Below are 19,163 nucleotides of genomic sequence, written 5' to 3' on the forward strand. Positions count from 1 at the left end.
ACACTAGCGAAGAACATAGAACTTCAGGAAAAACACGACGAAAAACAGTAGAGGTTACTGAGACCATACATCAAAAAACCTAAGATGACTGATTGTTTATACATTTCTATTCATGAAGCTGAAGAAACACTGCCTGGAAATTTGCATTTATACAAAAACATTGATACAATTTGGGTGCTCTGCCATGCTAACGATTTACCAAATCTTCCGATGTCCTATTCCAAATATACGCAGTAAATTAATTCATTTTAATATTTACTCATTATTTCCTTAATGGTGAAGTTTATTTTATCTCAGTAAGTATTCTGAGTACATTTGAATTTTTCTCTTGGAGACGCATGCACACAATGCTCTCACGCTCGTAATTTCGGCTGAATAATTTCATTCCCGTTTGTCTGACTGGTTAAATATAACTTTTTACTAGATGCAAGTGAAGTTCATTTATTTTTTGAGAAGCTTAAAAGCGTCTGGCCCATGAAAAGTGTCTGACACTTTTGATACTACTTCAAATTAATATTCTACATAATATATATAAAAATCAGCCGTATAAATTTAAGTTAAATAACTCTTATTTTGAGTTACCTTTCTCACCTGGTGCACGAGATGCTGCTGAGAACTTAAGGTTTCGTTTGTGAGAAAATAAGTTATGTCTGATCGCTATTGGATCTTAGACGATTGGGTTAAAGGTATCGAAATGCATTTAATTTTTTGAGAAAATAAATTTTATTTGTAGCTATGTCGTAAAACGCCCTGTAGCAACGATATAAGCAATCTAAATCAAGTCCCTTAACAAATATTTTCCATGAGCCGTATCAATACCACTTTGATTTCCTCTATCTTTAGGTAAATCTGTAGCCCTCGCTCTGCCCGGGTCAAAGCTGCTACCGCCACCAACACTGCTTGCGTTATTTTGGATCTCTAGCTTCTCGGGTCTCTCGTGGTAGGCGGTACCGGGGTCCTCCGCGGGTACTTCGCGTCGCAGCATCACTCTCTCCCGTATTCCACGGTCTCTCTTCCCCCCACCCCCCTCCGATCCCGCAGCACGGCACCAACACGATCAAACGTGAATTGTTACCTCAGTCAAACCGGTGTGGCGCGCAGGCAGGTCCAGCGCATTCCGTCGCGATTTTTTTTTTAACTCAGATCAGCGCAAAGACAAAGTATTGGTTATACGCGTCACCGGTGATTAACTCAAGGTATTTTATTCGGTTTCGGATTATCCTTGTGCCGTTCTTTCTGCCGGTGATCGATCGTCCAATGTGTGAAATGTGTTCGGTCCACTCGTTGAAGCAATTTAGAAGTTGCGCGCTTTGCTTGTATAGATAGATGATGTTGAAGCAAAGTTCAGAACCGGTGGCGGTGTTGCCGATCGCGTAGCTTTTCCCGCGGTTTAGGGACCTCTCGAATTGGACAGTACACCTGTCGTATCGGTTAGTTGTTCGGTGGTTTGACTTTTTGGCGGTGTTGTTCTCTCGGTTTCAGTCGCCGATTTTGTTCACGTAATAGTTTAGTTAAACGAATTCGATTCGCTTCTCGCTCTAATGAACTGGTACTCGTCGCAGAGTTCCCGACATTTGAGAGAATTGTATTTTTTCCTCCATCTTTCGTTCGGTGTACGGTTTTATCTTGACTGAGGTCTTGGTTATCGAGTGCAGCTGTTGTGACCTACTTAACTGATTCCCTGATCTGTCCTTTGAGTCTGTGGACAAGAGGAGAAACAGCTGCCATGGCATAGATGGTGAACCCGGATTTTTTGGTGTCAAACTGTGACAGCGCCTTTAAAGAAAAATGAATATGAACATATCTGAAATCCTTCATTTCCAAGATACAGGGCCTAAATGCTCTAAGTAAAAATGTCTTATTTACAAAGTTTAACTACTTTTGTATTAAACTTCGTCAAAAGATAACCAAAGTCCAGGGAGAAAAAATTGGGTTAAACATCGGTTCTGTAAAATTCCGGAATTTTAGGGGTTAAGCGATTTGACTATAGCTTTCTTACCTGCAAGTCAATTTTATATCTTTTCCATCTGTTCCCTGCACCGGGTATCCCAAATTCGAGGTGGACCATTGGGATCTCGGAAACCGTAAGACATACAAAGTCCGATAAAAAAATTAATTTAAAAATTAGGTATTTAATTCAAATTCGAGAAAATTCCGATTAGTTTCGGAGGTTTTCGGGAAAACCTGAAAAGCACTAATTTGTTTGGATTTTTTTTCTGGCGGGACACTACAAACATACATAGACTGTTCCTCCAAGTTTTAATATTTATTTTGTAAAAGAATCCGATTGGCATTATTTGCACCAATGTTTCTTTTCTCTCTTGCTTAAAGGATCCATATATTTACTTCCAAATATATAAAAATATTTTTTTGCTTTATCCAACAGGAGCTCTTCTTCAGCTTTACTAAAAATTTTCAGAATACTTTTTAGTCTACTTTGTCACTGTAACAACAGGTGGTAAAACCATAATGATAATGTTTGAAAGGACTGATCAATACAAGAAATTCTCTGTAAAATACCTACAAAACTGATTTGATTCCGACAGAACTTCGCAACTTTTTGGAACTTCTTAGAGGCCACAACCAAATTTTTTTCAACAGTGACCCAAAAAACAATGTGATACGATGTGTTCCTGCACATCTATTGTCAACTGAAGATAGCTCAAGGTTAACACAATTTTCTACAGCTTAGATCGATTTAAGCCATGGTTCAAATTTAACTATGGATTAGTAAAACTTGAGGTCATTTTCTCTCTCTACATCTGCACCATGACCGTTTTCGACTGAATGAGGTTAATAAAAGAAATGTTACGCTACTGCTTCCTCTGAAAAATCATTTGACTCGTGTCTTTTGTCGAATTTTAAACACGTGCCTCTCGGAAACAAAATTGCTTTTTTTTGACAATTCCATAAAGATTGGGGTTGCCAAAAGGAAACGAAGCAATTTCACCACCAACCCTACTATTCACACATGTCTCTATTTACCGCAAATATAATGTACGCTCCTGTACTTTTTTTTTACGCCTGAAGCTCCATTGACTTCCTCGAATGTGTTTTTGTTTGTCCGTCTTTGGAAGTATATTAAAAGTTAACGGTCGTGGACAACGCTATGATACGCACATGTGCGATTTACAAAAGCCGACAGCATTGTTTCGTTTAACGGTGCCATCATTAAAAAAAACCTCCCTCAAATTCGAAAATTTTCAATTCAGGTTTATGAGCTACTGGGGAATCTGGAAACGCAAACGAAGACGACAGGAAATTTTCCGTTCTCGCAAAAGTCCTGGATTTTGTATTGCTGGAGATGCCTGGACAGTACGGCAGCGATTGGCAGGCGTTGGAGGCAAAAAACTACAACAACTTTCCGTTTCGGTGATTTGACGCCCAAACTTCCTAAGCAAGAAGATCTCTATAATTGATTTTTGGCAGCATGTTAATACGCTTAATATTTTATAAAAAATACTTTCTATTTTACTGTCAGCAAAAAGCTGCCTAAATAAAATATAGAAAAAGACTAGTTCAATTTTTCAAATTTCTAAGAAAAGAACTTCAACAGCAGATTCTACGTCCAAAATAAGCCCTGCTTTTCTATATAAAAATATGTCAGGAAACTCCTCGTAAGGGAACCACATGCTGTACAAGGTATGGACCTAAAGTTTTGAAAGTTTATCATTTTAGTGGGTTTGATCTACTGAATTTGATTCTAAAAGTGTAGATGTCAAACTTTGATATGCTGTTGTATTTTTATAGTTTTTCGAGAATAGCCCTAGAGCAACAAGTGATGGTATAAATTAAAATAAGGATATATGTGCAATATATTTCGAAGCACATTCACATATCCGAGGTGTAGTCGCCGCGTTACTTTTCTATAATGACGTCATTTTTCGTAAACCTAATAGGATTGCTTAATCCGCCAAATTTGTCCGCAAGTGTAATGCGAAAACTCTCGCAGGCTGTGACGTAATTGAAGTCCTGTATCGGTGCGTTTACTATGTAAATGCATGGAAATAATCTGAAACTGACCCGAGTTTTGATGGACTTTGAGTATTTTGAGTAGCTAATATAGCATTTTGTTTGAATAATCACTGGTTATTTTCATTTAATGTCAACATTAAATCGGTTTAGTACTTATTTAATAATTATTGGGAAGTAGCGTAGGGTAGGGTCCCAGGTAGGGTAAAAATAATACTATTGCAATCAAGTTTGGCTTATATGTATTATCCTGAAATACATATGTTAATTAAATATTGTTACACATAAATACATAAAACTAGCGAACACATGTTTACATGTTAAACTTTTTGTTTTACGGCATTCTACCATTTTAAATATACAAAAATCAACAAACACTTAAAACTAGAAATCCCCATTTTTGGATATATTAAAGAACATTAAAAAACAAAAAATATATTAGGCATACATAATTCATTTAATAATATATTTATATCATATTTATATGTATTTAATATATTTATAATATAATAATTTATAGGTGGTAGGTAAATATTAATATGTATTTATATGTACCTTCGTATATACATGATATAAAAATACATATTACTACATATACTTAAATCTTTATTTTACAATTTTACCATACTTTCTAATGTTTTTTCTGCGGATATCATCTTGCAAAGGTTTTCTGGCCGGGGTTCTGGCATGAGTTCTGGAGATGGATTTTCCTCTAGAATTTCACTTGTGGCATTCGATGTTGTTGCTAAAAGCTCAGACAATACCAGCTGAACTTCTTCGTCTTCTTAGATAATCCTGCTTCTGTTGGTGGCTTCTGGTTAAATAATAATAGGATGGGAACAGCAGTTTTGTAAAAAAAATATTTCTTACCTTTTCCTATATTATTATGTGTAATATTTTGAGATTACCTCCTAACAATAACACCGCTAATAAGCAGCACGGACACAAAACTTTTAAGTCTTTGTTTAAGCTTAAAACTACTGTTTTTCTCAGTTCTCGCCACTCAAGCACATACAATGTTAAAGTATTTGTTAAAGCTTTAAAACACTGTTTTGTCCAAGTTTTTTTTTACAGAGATACAATTAACACAAACATAAGCGCACTACTCACTAGTTTAAATTATTTTAATTGTTCAAAGAACACAAAAATACATACGCCTTCAAATGCATTGACAGAATACACAAAAACCGTTAGAGGACTTCGCTTACGTCACAAGCGACCACGTGCGATCGATAATTTTGGCGAACGTATGTCTTATGGGATTGGGCAATCCTATTAGGTTTACGATTCTTGGTCAATGTCGACTTTGATTATATGTCTCAGAATAAATTCGTCAAAATTGATATTGATTTCTTGTGACTCTTGATAAACTTTTGCAAGATACCGCGAAGACATAATCAGCAATCACAGTTAATAGTTCTGAATGTTTTGTTTTTTTTTTTTTAAATTGGAAAAAGAACAAGCTAAAAATGGACTCCTTCTGCAAATTGATAATGGAATTGAACGAGTTTCAAATGCAACATCATTTCTAAAATATAAATAATATAAGAAATACGTTATTTGAAACCAGCGTCACGTCATTTCAGAAGGGTAATATGACTATATACTATACCGCATGAGTGTTGTTTTTAAATATTAAGAGAGCTGTTTTTTTTTTATCTCTTCTATTAATGTGCAATTTTTAAAATTATTAAAATCTTTCTTGTATGTATTTTTAACCACTAGTGTCTCAAAATACCTACGGCGAATAGGGTACACGCAAATACTGGGTGGACAAAGTTATTGGCTGTAGATTCTAACAATTGATAGGCACCTATTTTAACAAATTTTGTGCTAAAATAGTCTGTATAAGGAAATAACCAATCTTTTTCTATGGTTTGAATGTATGTCCTTAATTTGAAAGATTCACAATTGATGCTACGACATTTGGATTCCCTAGTTGATTTCGGTGATTTTGGTAGTAGTTTACTGCGCGGTGAACGGCAGAGAGCATCTCGAAGTCCTATATTTAGAAAAGACTAATTACATAATTTTCAAACAAGTATAACAAGATAAGTTATTGAACCAATTCCAATAAAAATCAGTAGCACATAACTTGGACCCGTCTATAAAATTAGATATATAGGGTTAATAGACGAGAATTTCAATTGGACTGGGCATATTGACCATTTACATAAAAAGTAGTTCCTGCTGTCAGTGCATTGTTCAGATGTCGGGAATATGTGAGTGTTTGCTCTAGAATTAATGCCTACCATGCATTTTTCTTTCCCATCTCTATTTGATTACTGTATGGTTAAGTTGTTACATCTATGAAACTCCCACAAAATAAAATAATAAACGTTCTCTTTTCATATGATATACAGAGAGCTGGAAAGAGAGAAGTTGGGTATACTTTTTTTCAAATAGTCAATGGAAGTTCAGTACGGCACTGGCAAACATTTTAAGAAATACCAAACCAATCAAATTTGATACAAAATTATGATTTGAAAACGAAGTACTTTAAAAGATATGTTTATATGGAATTTTGTTGGTGAAAAAAAGTGGTTTCTGATCAACTGATAGATATTATTTCCAAAAAGCGAGTCCATGCTGTATATAAATAAGTGGTCGCGGATCGGATTTGAGCTTTGACAACCGGTAATACGTGTGTCGCAATACTTTAATTGACTGGGGTAATTTTGTTTTTAATTTCGTGAAAGTCCGCTCCTTATTAATCGGGTCGATAGAAAACGAAAACCAAACAGATAAGCCACCGTTTCAACTAAACCAATGCAAAATTCCAGTTGATGTCTGGCGCATCATCGACCTCTAGTGGTGTACATTGAATTAGACAAACAGTGAAGTGGTTAATAATCGTGACTAAAAGGGATACCTTCATTACTACCGAAATTGTATTAAATTTGGTAAGTGCATTTTTATTGGTTACTTTATAATATTTGGTCGGATTGGTTTTTTTCGTCAACTGTCGTTCGCTCCTTATCGATAGAAATGCGAAAAATGTTATACGTCGTACGTATAAATTAGCACCGAATAAAAATGGTGATATATGTAAATAGTTTTTTCAGCCCAAATAGACTTTGATCTGTTAATTTTTGCATAATTATTTTGCATCGGTTTCAAGGCTTTTCCTAGCGCGTGCGTGTGTTTTTTTTTACATAAATGAGTTTTTGTTGTTATTTAGATAAACCGACTATTTTATCTGCAGTCTATATTTTCAAACTGGTGTCGTATATTTAGACTTTTCTGCGTTAAACTGCGTTAGCTTATGACAGAAAACATCATTTGGAAATCTTCCGGTAACTCCACCCTGGAGTCTTCGAGAGTCATATTGGGAAAGTTGGCCACCAATAAGGCGAGAAATAATCCGGTTATTGAAAACTAGCCGTTTTTGTAAAATGCAAAACTCCAAATTATTTTGGATCCTGCAGACCCTACTTTTATATTCCAAAAGTATACCGACAGAAATCGAAAGTCAACAAAAATATTGGGTTGTGGGAATACCAAAAATATGTTTAGGAATAACTTGCCAATTTAAAAAAGAAATGAGGCGTTTTTCTTCACACAATATCCTTTACTACTGTATTTTAAAAAATTGAAAAAGTCATAAACAACATATTTTAGTACAAAAGAAAAAAGTAAATATATTGCTGTAGGCGGAAAGAAATTTTGAGCTCTAGGTCATTTGCATAAATAGGCATTTGCTTGGGTAGCAATTGTACCGCTCTGTTTTTGGCTTTAATTATATGCGTGGGAAAATAATTATATCTGTGTTCCATAATGGTATTCAGCTCATTTTAAGAGCCTTTGCTATTTTTACTTTTTGCTATTAATTGATTGCCTAATTAATTAATCAACCTGACTGCAGACAAGATAGTAATCTTAGCAAATCCAATATTTGTCGAAAGTAATTTCTTGTAATAGATACTAAAAAAATATTTTTTAATTTAACTAACCTCTCTAGACATATTTCAAACCAAATTCGAAAAACTTAAGGAGCTGATTCCGTGTTTAAAATAAAGGGTAATTTGATATAGAAACGGTGGTTCAAAACCCAGTCATTGGTAGGGTTGTGGAACTGACCGATAATATTTTTTGTGTCAATTTACCAGTCCATCGACCGAAATAATTTTAAAAATACAATGAAATTTATGTTTATTTATATTGTGAGATACGTCGCCATCGTGTCGTTCTGAGAACTAAATGGAGTGGATCGAGCGTGTCGTATTCGGGTATTCCTTGAAGAGGGGGCATAATAATTTATTATAACACATTATTATTAAATAATGATGAATAACACGCTACAATTGTCATTTCAAACATTTTGATAGAATTTGACTAGTCAATTAAAAAGTAGTCAGTTGATCAGTCAATTAAGAAGTGGTCAATTGACCAGCCCTAATACTAGCCATTCTACAAATATGGCGAAAAATAATGTTTTCATTTTTTTTTTATATTACCGACGTAGTACTATTACAAAAAAACAGCTTCTGCATATTTATTTTATTATTTTTTTAAAATGAGTTGAGAGAATTGTAATGGACTACTCATATCATTCTTCTTTACACAACCATATCAGCTAAATGCGAAAAATGTTAATTACATTTTTAGTCTTTCATTCAGTTAATTTAATTTCTTTTCAGTTTCTGGAATCGTCCAGAATTATGTAGAGGAAGGCAGAAGGCCTCTTCTCGTAATAATAGTCTAAAATTCTTTTTAGGGGTCATCTTGAAAATCTACGCCTCTTTCCTCTTTCGAAGATTTGAGACAGCAAATACTTGTTTCGTATGAGACTGTACGGAATACGTCTGCATGCAATATTGATGGTACGAAATTAAGAAATTTGAGTGGCCAGTAATTTCATGAACAGTGGCGTACTATTATTTTCTTCAAAAGCATGCGGTATAAATGGCGCACTGAAGACAGTGTTAAAAATTTAAAAAAAAGGTTGTGCACCTAAAAAATGATAAACAAAACGGAGTTGCCCGAGGGGTAAACGGCTATAATGGATCTCTCACGCCTCTATTTAAGTTTCCAATTTTAGATAACTAATTCCTCGACTAATTCCTTTAATAAACATACTTCTGATGCTCAGAAATTCCTTTGCAAATACCTCTATTGGCCTCTAATTCTCTAGTACCTACTAATTTTCTTAGTCAGTCCGCTAATACTTCCGATGTTAATAAGAATAAACATTTATTTAAGAAGAACTCTAAGTGTCAAAATAGCTTGTCAAGGAAATGTATCTTGTTTATTATTTGTTTAATTACAAAAGTTATAGACGAGACTAAAAGAAACAATTTACAATTATTTTGAAATATACAGGGTGATTCATAAATATGTGTGAAATCAAATTTATACATTTTTTAAATTATTTATTTTAATATATATTATACCATTAATATGATCGTTATGGTCTGTACTGAGTGTTTTCGGAAATACTGAACATTTTCAAACCGTGTTAAAATATCACGAAATATTAAGAACAAAGTAAAAAAATGCAATGCGGAAATAATTTATTAAATCCGAGATTTAAACAAAAATAAAATTATAAACTGCGCAACTTTGGAAAAGCAGTTTAAACAGTATTTCACGCTAGGGATAATATTAAAAATGTAATATTTATATTGCTAATCGAAAAAACACTTAAAAACTAAAAACAGGACTGCAAAGTAAAAAAGAACTGTTTAATTAAGTTTCACTTTATTTATCGCTCGAAATGTCTCCCACCGACTTCGATATATACTTTAATACGGTGTTTAAAGGATTGGACACTATTCGCCAACATTTCATGACTAACACTTCGGAAGGTTTTTGTTGTGGGAGCAGTTTTATACACCTGGTCTTTAACATGCCCCCGCAGAAAATATTATTTGAAATTATTTTGTGGTTCTATAATATTTTGGGCTTTAAGAAAGGCAGAATCTCTAAATTAGTTAAGAGAAAGAAAACATTTTTTTCACAAAATTAAAAATGTACTTGTTTATTTTTTTCCACAAGTTCCATTTGATTTTTTCACTATAATTAATGTATTTCATTTTGACTCACCCTATATAAATGATTCGAACTAAATTCAAGACAAGTATAATACCACTTTATAAAATTGTTGGCACAATAAAATTTAACTCTCGGAAAGAGCGTCTCTTTTTAGACCATAACAGCCCTACAGTGAGTGATTGTTTATAATAAAAGGGAGTAACTAGCAATGCAATATACATTTAAAAAATAATAGTTGGTGTCTATGAACGCTGTATATTTGAAAATAATTTTAAATTGTTTCTTTTAGCCTCGTCTATAACTTTTGTAACTAACATTTTTCTCTAAAACAAATAATAATCAAGATATATTACTTTGACACCCTGCATAAAAATACCGAGAAAAATTCTGAAAAAGTTGTTGCTCGAAGGAGGCCATTAGTAATTCGAATCCTACAACAGTTTTGAAAATCGAAAAATATATTTATTTTTTAAACAAATACAAACATATCTTTATTTTATGTTTTTGTATTATATCAACCAAAACGTTAATATTTGAACATTTATGGTAGGCTTATAAAGTTAGTTAGATTACGAAATAACGCTTAAAGGAAAAATTAAAAATTTGTTATTAGGAAGGAGAATAATAAAGAAATATTAAACCATCGTAATAATTCAAATAAAATGATTTTTTTATAACAAACCCTCAACAATGCGCCTACATTATAAAATGTCATAAAATAATTAAGCCAGCAATATGTAAGTAGATATGTTTTTGTCACATCGGTTAATGTTCGAATCTTGGGTGTAATAATGAATTCCAGAAGCCTTAGCATTACAGTTCAATCGATTGAACATTTCCTCTTGGGTTATATTAGACAAATTGCAGTGATAACAAAAGCTAAGAATAACATTATGCCCAATTATATCATTATAATTGATGCCACTAATGGCTTGACTAATTGTAATAGTACCTGGACTAATACCACTATTCCTCGGCGATTACCGCTAGTTCCCGTAACATTTATTCCTCCCCGGTTAACCCCTCATATTTACGAAATTGCACAAATGCATTTAGAATGGTTTCCTAGATATTATAAAAAAAAGATTTTTCCCCACATATTTAGCCCACTCTACCTAAAAAGTTAAGACATTTAGCACTTACATCGGTGTTACCTAATCTCGTAATATGCAGCAACGAACAAAATTGAAAAGCGCTTGGAGTGAGCCTTTCAACCTCTTGATATCCAATTAAGAATTAATTAGCTCGTCGCCTTAGACGAGATCTTAATCCTCTATTGATTGTCAAGTGTTTATTTAACATATCGTCTGGGATATAATGTAATATCGAAACATTCTAAAAGAACTACTCCTCCATTTAACCTACAAATACGAAGCCTATTAATCAAGCCTTAAAAAACTTTCTATTGTGGTCACGTCAAGTCGTTTATTGTTCGGTCGTATTTTGCGAAACGCGCATTTTATAAACAATTTTTTTTTCGGTTTGTATCGCGCCACTTCTTTTATGTAACGCGATTTCGTTGATTTAGACCGAACGGGATTTCAGTAGTGGACCCGTGTACACTAAATCGCGACTTCTAACAAGAAACTACCTCAAGAAACGACTAGTAACTTAAAAAAATGTTTTCGGTCGATAACAAAAATAACATTCATAAGAGGTAGCAAGGTTACACATTAGAATCGAAATAAAACTTGCATCATTTCTTTCCTGCAATACATCTTAAGATTAATATTTTAAAACACTTATAAAAATAAAAACAATAAACAACTATTTGGGTGTTGCAAATGAAGCGATATTATTGTTCTTGTAATACTGTTCAACAGCCAAAATCTAACTAATTCTGAAATATGGTATTGAAAATCGATATATGGCAAAACTGGTTGTTCATATCATATTTCAGTTTTGTTAATATAGTCCACAACAAATAAATAAATCCAAGACCAAGATCAAGAGTTGTACGTCGGAGGAGACTCCTATTTTTAAGTTCACTCTTTCAAGTGAAGACTGCACACCTCTTCAAATGAGTGGTCCATAGAAAATTTAACCCCACACCACTTTCTTGGCCAGTTAAACATATCAGACTGCTTACCTAAGATAAGATGTATAGCACGATGTTCTATTTCTTCAGAAAATTTCTCAGTATCAGACGTGATTTTTCGAACCGAAAACTGAAAGTCTATTTTTATAAAACTTAATTATTCAAAATTACAGAATTTAGTAGTTTACCATAAGAGTGTATTCATCTGGCTAACTAACGAATAAACAAAACAACTGACAGCAAAATCCAACTAAACATGTTCTTCCGATGGTGAAAGGGATTGCTCATGACATTATTCTCCAGATTCAACTTCAACTTAGGTATACGAATGACTGTTGACTTAATTCGTGTTTCAACATCATATTGATTTTCAACACGAACGTCGTAAGTATTTCATTTCAACTGCTTGCACTTTAAATTTATCTTTGTTCTTTGTCAGCACTCTGATCCTTATGTCATTATTAGTTAAATATATGTTTCATAGATCTTAGTTCTTGATCTTAACGTAACTTTTGGTCTCCATGGAAGAGAGGGTTAGGCTATTGTATACATTGTCTTCTCTGTGTCAATCTATTTTTGTATATCCCTATCTTTGTTTCAAGTATGCATAACAATTTATTATTATTCCCTGCTGTAGTTGAAAATATTTTGTCCCGCATCACACGTTTAAGAATTCAGTTTTGTTTATATAAATATTCAGATCCCATTTTGTTAATTCTTGCTCAAGTTTTCTATCCATATATTTGGCATTATCTTCATCGATCGCAATAATAATTAGTTCGATTTTGATATTCTTACATTTCCTTATCAGAAAATATTTTAAATGCGTTACATAAAAGACAACAACTTTTTTCACTTTTTACTGAAGGGCTCAGATATGTTTTCCCAATTTTCGGCAAAGATGAGATTGATATTCTTTGCTGTTCTTTTTTTGTTATTTGACATATAATTAAAATAATGTTCTTACAGGATTATCGGGAAAGCTACTTCCTTCCTCTATTTCTGTCTACTATTTATTACTTTAGAATCTTACTGTACAAATTTTCCTAGACAACTGGCTACACTTTTACCGTTGTAGTTTTTACATTGCCTTTTATCCCCTTTCTTATAAATTGAGCTCACAGAGGTTCCATTTATATGATACATTTTGTGTATGTATCAGATGTTTATTATTATGTACCAGCTTTTCTAGCTGCTCTCTGACTGATTGTCTTTGTTATTTTGTTTGTCGTCGTCTTTCAACTGGATATCATGGATATGTCCCCTTTGTATTATTCCTGAGCGTCTTAACTGTTTTCCACTATTTTTAAACAGTCGTTCCTCCGATCTACCTTTCGAATTCTTCACATTTTTTTTCCTATTTTTGGTTTTTTGCTTTTGCTGCCTCATTCTTGGGTTCTCTGTTTCAACACCTATTTTATTTGTAGTTCCCATTGTCATTTGTCATCAACCATTGCTCGTTTTGCTCTTTTCTTTTCTTTGACTTTCTTTTCAAAGTTTTAGTTGTCCTAATTACCTCGTAGTTTCCTTAAATTACACAAATATTACCACGATAATTAAATTAATGACCACTATACTTTCGCTAATTACACCTCGTTTCCCTTAAATCTTCCACTAACCATAACAACGAAATCGTGAATTTTGACGGTCGGGCTTTGGCCACAACTTCTTCGTGGACTCCGACTTTTCCGCGAAACTAACGGCTTCTTAATCGTTTTTTTTTTTTTAATTTAATTTATCATCCTCGGGGCCAGGTTACAGTCGGGCCAGCGCGCGTAATGCGCGAATATCTTCAAAGACGGTAAAAGGTCGAGGAACCGCGACACTTGTTATTTCCCAGAGGAGGTAATCAAATTTTTTTCGATTCAAAACAACCTCGAATACGGCGTGGGCACGGAACCCACACTTTTCAACCTTTGTAATGTTATGTAAAGGGATTAGACTATCCACTTTCACTTATTTTACGTTTCCACAACTGGGTAATGCAAGTGTACGGGCATCGCATAAAATCATTTTTTTCTGCTTAGAACACGGTATAAATGTATGTTTCAACAAAAATCTAGAATAAATAACCTGGACGTAAGGGTATATCGGGATTTGGAATGCGGCTCAGATCATCACTTAGTATTAACAAGACTAGTAGTAAATTACAGAAGAAAAAGCAAAATAAAAAGGGAGGATGAAGGAAAAAAAAATAACACACAAGTCGAACGAAGATATAACTTACACAGTTTTCGAAATGACAAACTAAGGTTAGCGAACAAGCTACAACGAGTAAGAAGGGAACAGACAGCGAGAAAACTATACAACGACATAAAAAGATATATACACGAGGCAGCAGAAGAAGCCTTGGGCCGCAAAAGGGAAAAGCAAAACAACTAACAGGGATGAAGATAGAGAAATATATGTAGAACTAAATAAAGAAGCAAAAAGACTAGTCGAAAGAAGTAAAAATAATCGCTGGGAAAAGAAATGCGAAGAAGTAGGCAGATTCTAAGAACATCCTAAATTCTAAAGAATCTAAGAAAAAGTACAAAGCAAACTAGTAAATTAAACTTAATTGGGGTAGAAACATGGCGAAAGTATTATAAATCTGAAAATAGGCCAGAATTCCAAATGGGCGATATAGACATAAACATAGACGATCATGTACATAAAATCACAATAACTGAAATTAAAAGAGCCCTAAAGGAATCGAAAAATAAAAAAGCCTCTGGACCCGGAGACATACCCATAGATCTAATAAGGAATGCACCAGAACTATTAGAAGAACTATTCAATAAATGTATATACGGAGATCAAATACCCGAGGACTGGAATTTAGGATATATTGGTTCTATATACAAAAAAGGAGATACAAAGTTGTGTAATAATTGCAGAGGCATAACGATTATTAGCTCAACGGTCGAATACTTCGAACACTGGTGTTTTCGGAGCGCGAGCATTGAAGATGCCAAGTGAGATTTTGGCGAAACGTCTGCAAATATATATATATATATATATATATATATATATATATATATATATATATATATATATATATATATATATATATATATATATATATATATATATATATATATATATATATATATATATATATATATATATATATATATATATATATATATATATATAAATAAATGTATGTACAGGGTGGGCAAATGATCAAGGCAAGCGCCTCTATCTCTGAAATCACCAATTTTAGGGATTTGCGTTAAAAATTGTATAGGCTAAAGCGAGTAAAAGAAAACATTGAAAATAATTTTCCTTGCTTATTGCTTATTAATAAAAAAACATACCTATCACAAAACGGAACAGAATTTTCTAGAAAAGACCTTCAAGCCGCATGTCGATATCTTCAAGCGTTGACGAGTTATTGGGTCTCTCTGGAATAATATCGGATTGGCGCCACTGAACTCAATAATTCTAATTAACCAGGATTAAAAGCAACTACCTATAACATCAAGTAACACTGACAATTTTTAACGATATGAACGTGGAAATATTAATAAAAAAAACGATAAAAAAGCACTTAGAAAAATAACTTTGACACATTATGTTTATGTGACATTTTGACCTAAAATTATTACAGGAATACACCCTACCTTTAAGTAACGCCCTCTGCAATCACTTTGCTTGAATTTAAATAAATGCTAGATTTTTCACCCAGCTACGGTCGATTAGATTTACGCGAATCCGTTTCCGAAGCCAATCCATAAATTAAAATATTAATGAAGTTACCCGTAAAAATCGAGTTCTACAAAATAATTTATTATTTAAATTAGCCACTTCCTTATATATATAATCGTTGTATCGGTGTGGGAATTTGCAATTCTTATTAGTGGAGTAGTAACTCGCGACTATACAACGACGCAATCCTATTGTTCGATCTTTTTTTGTAAATAAATTACACCGTTCGCGCTAATGCGCGGATAATATGATAATATTTCGATCGTCGGCGGCATATTCGCGAATTTATTCTCCGATAGTGGCGCTCCTTACTAAAAAATAATTAAAAAAAAAACTCAACTTCAATTTCACACAAAATATTTTTACTTATTAATTTCATTGGAATTATTTGCTAATTACATTGTACCGATTGCAGCTAACTGTACATTATTTTTTCCTCATTGCTAGGTTTATTTATAACCAGTCTTTGAAAGATCTTAATTGGCTTCAATCTTTCAGGGTAGATACTTAAATATAATAATATTTTTAAATAAATCAAATCTTACCTACCAATTTAAATTCTGTATTGTAAACTGAAGTTAGCCTGGCAATAAAGACATTTGTTAATTTGTTAATGTTCTTTTAAAACTCACATTTTATATCAGTAATTGAACTGTCAAAACTTTTAAGTTAATTGTACTGTCAAAAATTATCGTTTTTCTGATTGTCTATTGATGGCGATCATCATAAAAAAATAATTTGTTGCTTTTGTGACCCTAAGAACAATGATACATTCATCATGTCATACATCGTTAAATAGTAATATTCAATATGGCGCCCATAGGAAAATTTTAAAATCTGTCCTGTATCTCCTATGATTTTTATTGTACACGCTTTCTATAGATTGGTTCATAACGTTTTTCGACGTCTTCCGTATCGGTTACGAATGTCGTCTATAATCATGTGTGTAGTACCCATAATGCTTAACTCCGCTGGTCTTGACTTTTCTCCTATTAATAGTTTCTTTAATTGACTATACTTTTCATCCATATGTTATGATGCTCTTGTCCATTGTGTTATAATACAGTTTGGTTCTCTTTTGATATGCTTTTATCACAAATGATTCCGTTTAACCATGTTATTAATCCACATCTCATCAAGATAAAATGTTTTCTTCTGCTCTCTTCTGTATTGTTTTATACTGCTCACGCTCCATCAAAATCTTATCTAGAGCGAGTATTTCTTTTTAGAAATAAAGAGTGAGCTTTTATTTTAAATACACTTTTGGGGTCTTCATCTTGCCTGAACTTTTCCTTCTCTCCCGCTATAATTTAAAAGCAGTTTCATGTACAGAAAAATTCGAGTAACCTAATTTATGGGGGCCTTGTATCAGGTGAGAAGCTAAGTGAACAAAAACGACCACAAAGCATCATAATTATCAAAAATAATTTTATTTTACCGCTGCAGTTTTACTGCTCTACACTTTTCTGAAGTTGCCTATAAATCAGTTTTTGTGATGTGTCGTTTGTCGAAATTGGTGCAAAATGAATCCTCCGATGAGATCCATTTTATCGTATTTAAATTATAATTTGGAAAGTTATGGAATATTAAGGAGGGATACCAGCGTTACCGAAAGTCGGCTAAATGCATTCAAAGATCTATTGCTTTGCATCCAATTGGTATTTATTTAATGACAAGCTTTTTCATCTGTCCGTCTCAACCTCCGTTGGTATATGTTAAGTCTTCGCTATTCTATAATTTGTAGTTCTAAACTGCTTAGTTTAGATTGCTTATTTGTGGAACATCTAATCTGCTAATTGGTATATTATGCAACAAGTGCGGTAAACGGCATTTGAGTTAATAGGTTTACCGAACGTGTTGTATACTATCCTTTTTCTACGACCGTTAGTTTTTGCGTACATTTTCGCAAAACACGAATACATTCACTGACATGACTGTCCGAATTGACAAACGTCAAAATTCAGAGCGTGGGAAATATCTCCGAAAACATCCGATTGCTGCCAAACCCGTGCGGTAAAATCTCGGGATTCGTGGGAAACGAAACTGATGTGATAAAGTGACGCTTCCCGCACGCTAGATCGGTTTTTGTATAAACACTCGCGGCTGATAAGTCCAGTAAATATTGATAAGGAGTTTCAAGTTCTAACGTTCTAGCAGGTATACCAGAACTGGCATGAAAATGGTTTTCACTTAGAACTAAAAGTTTTCCTTTCGAGTTGATGTTTGTATAGGTTTATTCTTTCTATTTCTTTCTCTGTTTACTAGGAGGGTATCTGAGGTTTCGTCGGGATTTTCTAATTCAGCATTTACTCTTTTTTCTTTTCGCGATCTTCTTACTTGTTCCTGTAGGTCCTTTTTGTTTGTCCCCACCCCGCTTTTTTAATTTCTTCTTCACCATTTTTGACATCTCTCTTGAAATCAGTGAAATTAATTTTTCAAAGAAACTTCCACAGGCTACTGTAATGCTTTATATAAAACTTCTGGATTCCTCCTGCGTCGGTTTTTGCTTAGTCGAAATTGCTGTTTCAGTTTCAGTCAAGCTCTGAAGAAGCCAACAGGATGATTGGCGAAACGTCAGCAATTTCGACTAAGCAAAAACCGACGCAGGAGGAATCCAGAAGTTTTGTAAAAAGCATCAGTGAAATTTTCCCAAACCTCGGCAATATCTGTTTCATTTTGCTAAGGCTTGAATGCAACAAAATGCAACAAATGGATATATAACAAAAATGGAGGTTATTACACTCATCAAAATAAAATTTGTATTTTCTTCTCAATACACTAGATAGCGTTCCATTTCTGTTGTCCACAGCATTTTTTTTTATATTAGAGGGCCTATTGGTACCACAAAACTATAAAAGTGCGTTTCATAAAAAGTGATTCTCTCTACCAGCCACCACATTTTGCTTGTCCGTGTGGGCAAACAATATGCATTTAAGGGTTAATTGGGTTTACTGCAAAGACTCGATGGACATTTTTGCATTGTATTTTCAATCTAGCAAAATTAAAAGCACTCCTTGTGAAATTTAGAGTCGGTTAGATATTTTAGAATGCCAAATATCGCTGGATAAACCGTGGCCGAAAATCTGTTCACTAATTAATGCCTCTGAATTTTCAATTTTTGATGACTAATTCACTTAGTACTCATCAATTCCCTTATTAATACCTCTAATACCCACTAATTCCGTTACTAATACCTCTATTACTCTATTTCCTAACAGCTACTAATTTATTTGCTTAGTAATTCCGCGAATACCAACTAATTCCGATAAAACTACTGAAAATCCGTAGCTGGGAGGATATTAGATAAGTCCTGCACTTCAAATTCTAGAACAGTTTCCGAAATTGAAAATTCCTATATTTGTGATTTATGACATTTTATAAGGAAAACTGGATGGATGCAACTAATACCAAGACTATTACTACCAACTCGTTTTAATGCCTGTAATTATTTGATTACTTCTAGCAA

General features: G+C 33.4%; 1 protein-coding gene across 15 annotated transcripts in view; it reads left to right on the forward strand.

Annotated features, from left to right (window-relative positions):
* Positions 1-739: 739 nt before the first annotated feature.
* LOC132698775 (disco-interacting protein 2) overlaps positions 740-19,163 on the forward strand; it is a 236,299-nt gene continuing 217,875 nt past the window's right edge. For 3 of the 15 annotated variants that reach the window (XM_060665017.1, XM_060665025.1, XM_060665032.1), the window contains exon 1: positions 4,506-6,875. The gene's annotated coding sequence lies outside the window, so the exon portion shown is untranslated. The other 12 variants (XM_060665030.1, XM_060665031.1, XM_060665018.1 and 9 more) reach the window with 11 other exon arrangements.

The sequence above is a fragment of the Cylas formicarius genome, unplaced genomic scaffold, assembly GCF_029955315.1.
Source record: "Cylas formicarius isolate icCylForm1 unplaced genomic scaffold, icCylForm1.1 PGA_scaffold_2__14_contigs__length_35257938, whole genome shotgun sequence".
In the NCBI taxonomy this organism is placed as follows: domain Eukaryota; kingdom Metazoa; phylum Arthropoda; class Insecta; order Coleoptera; family Brentidae; genus Cylas; species Cylas formicarius.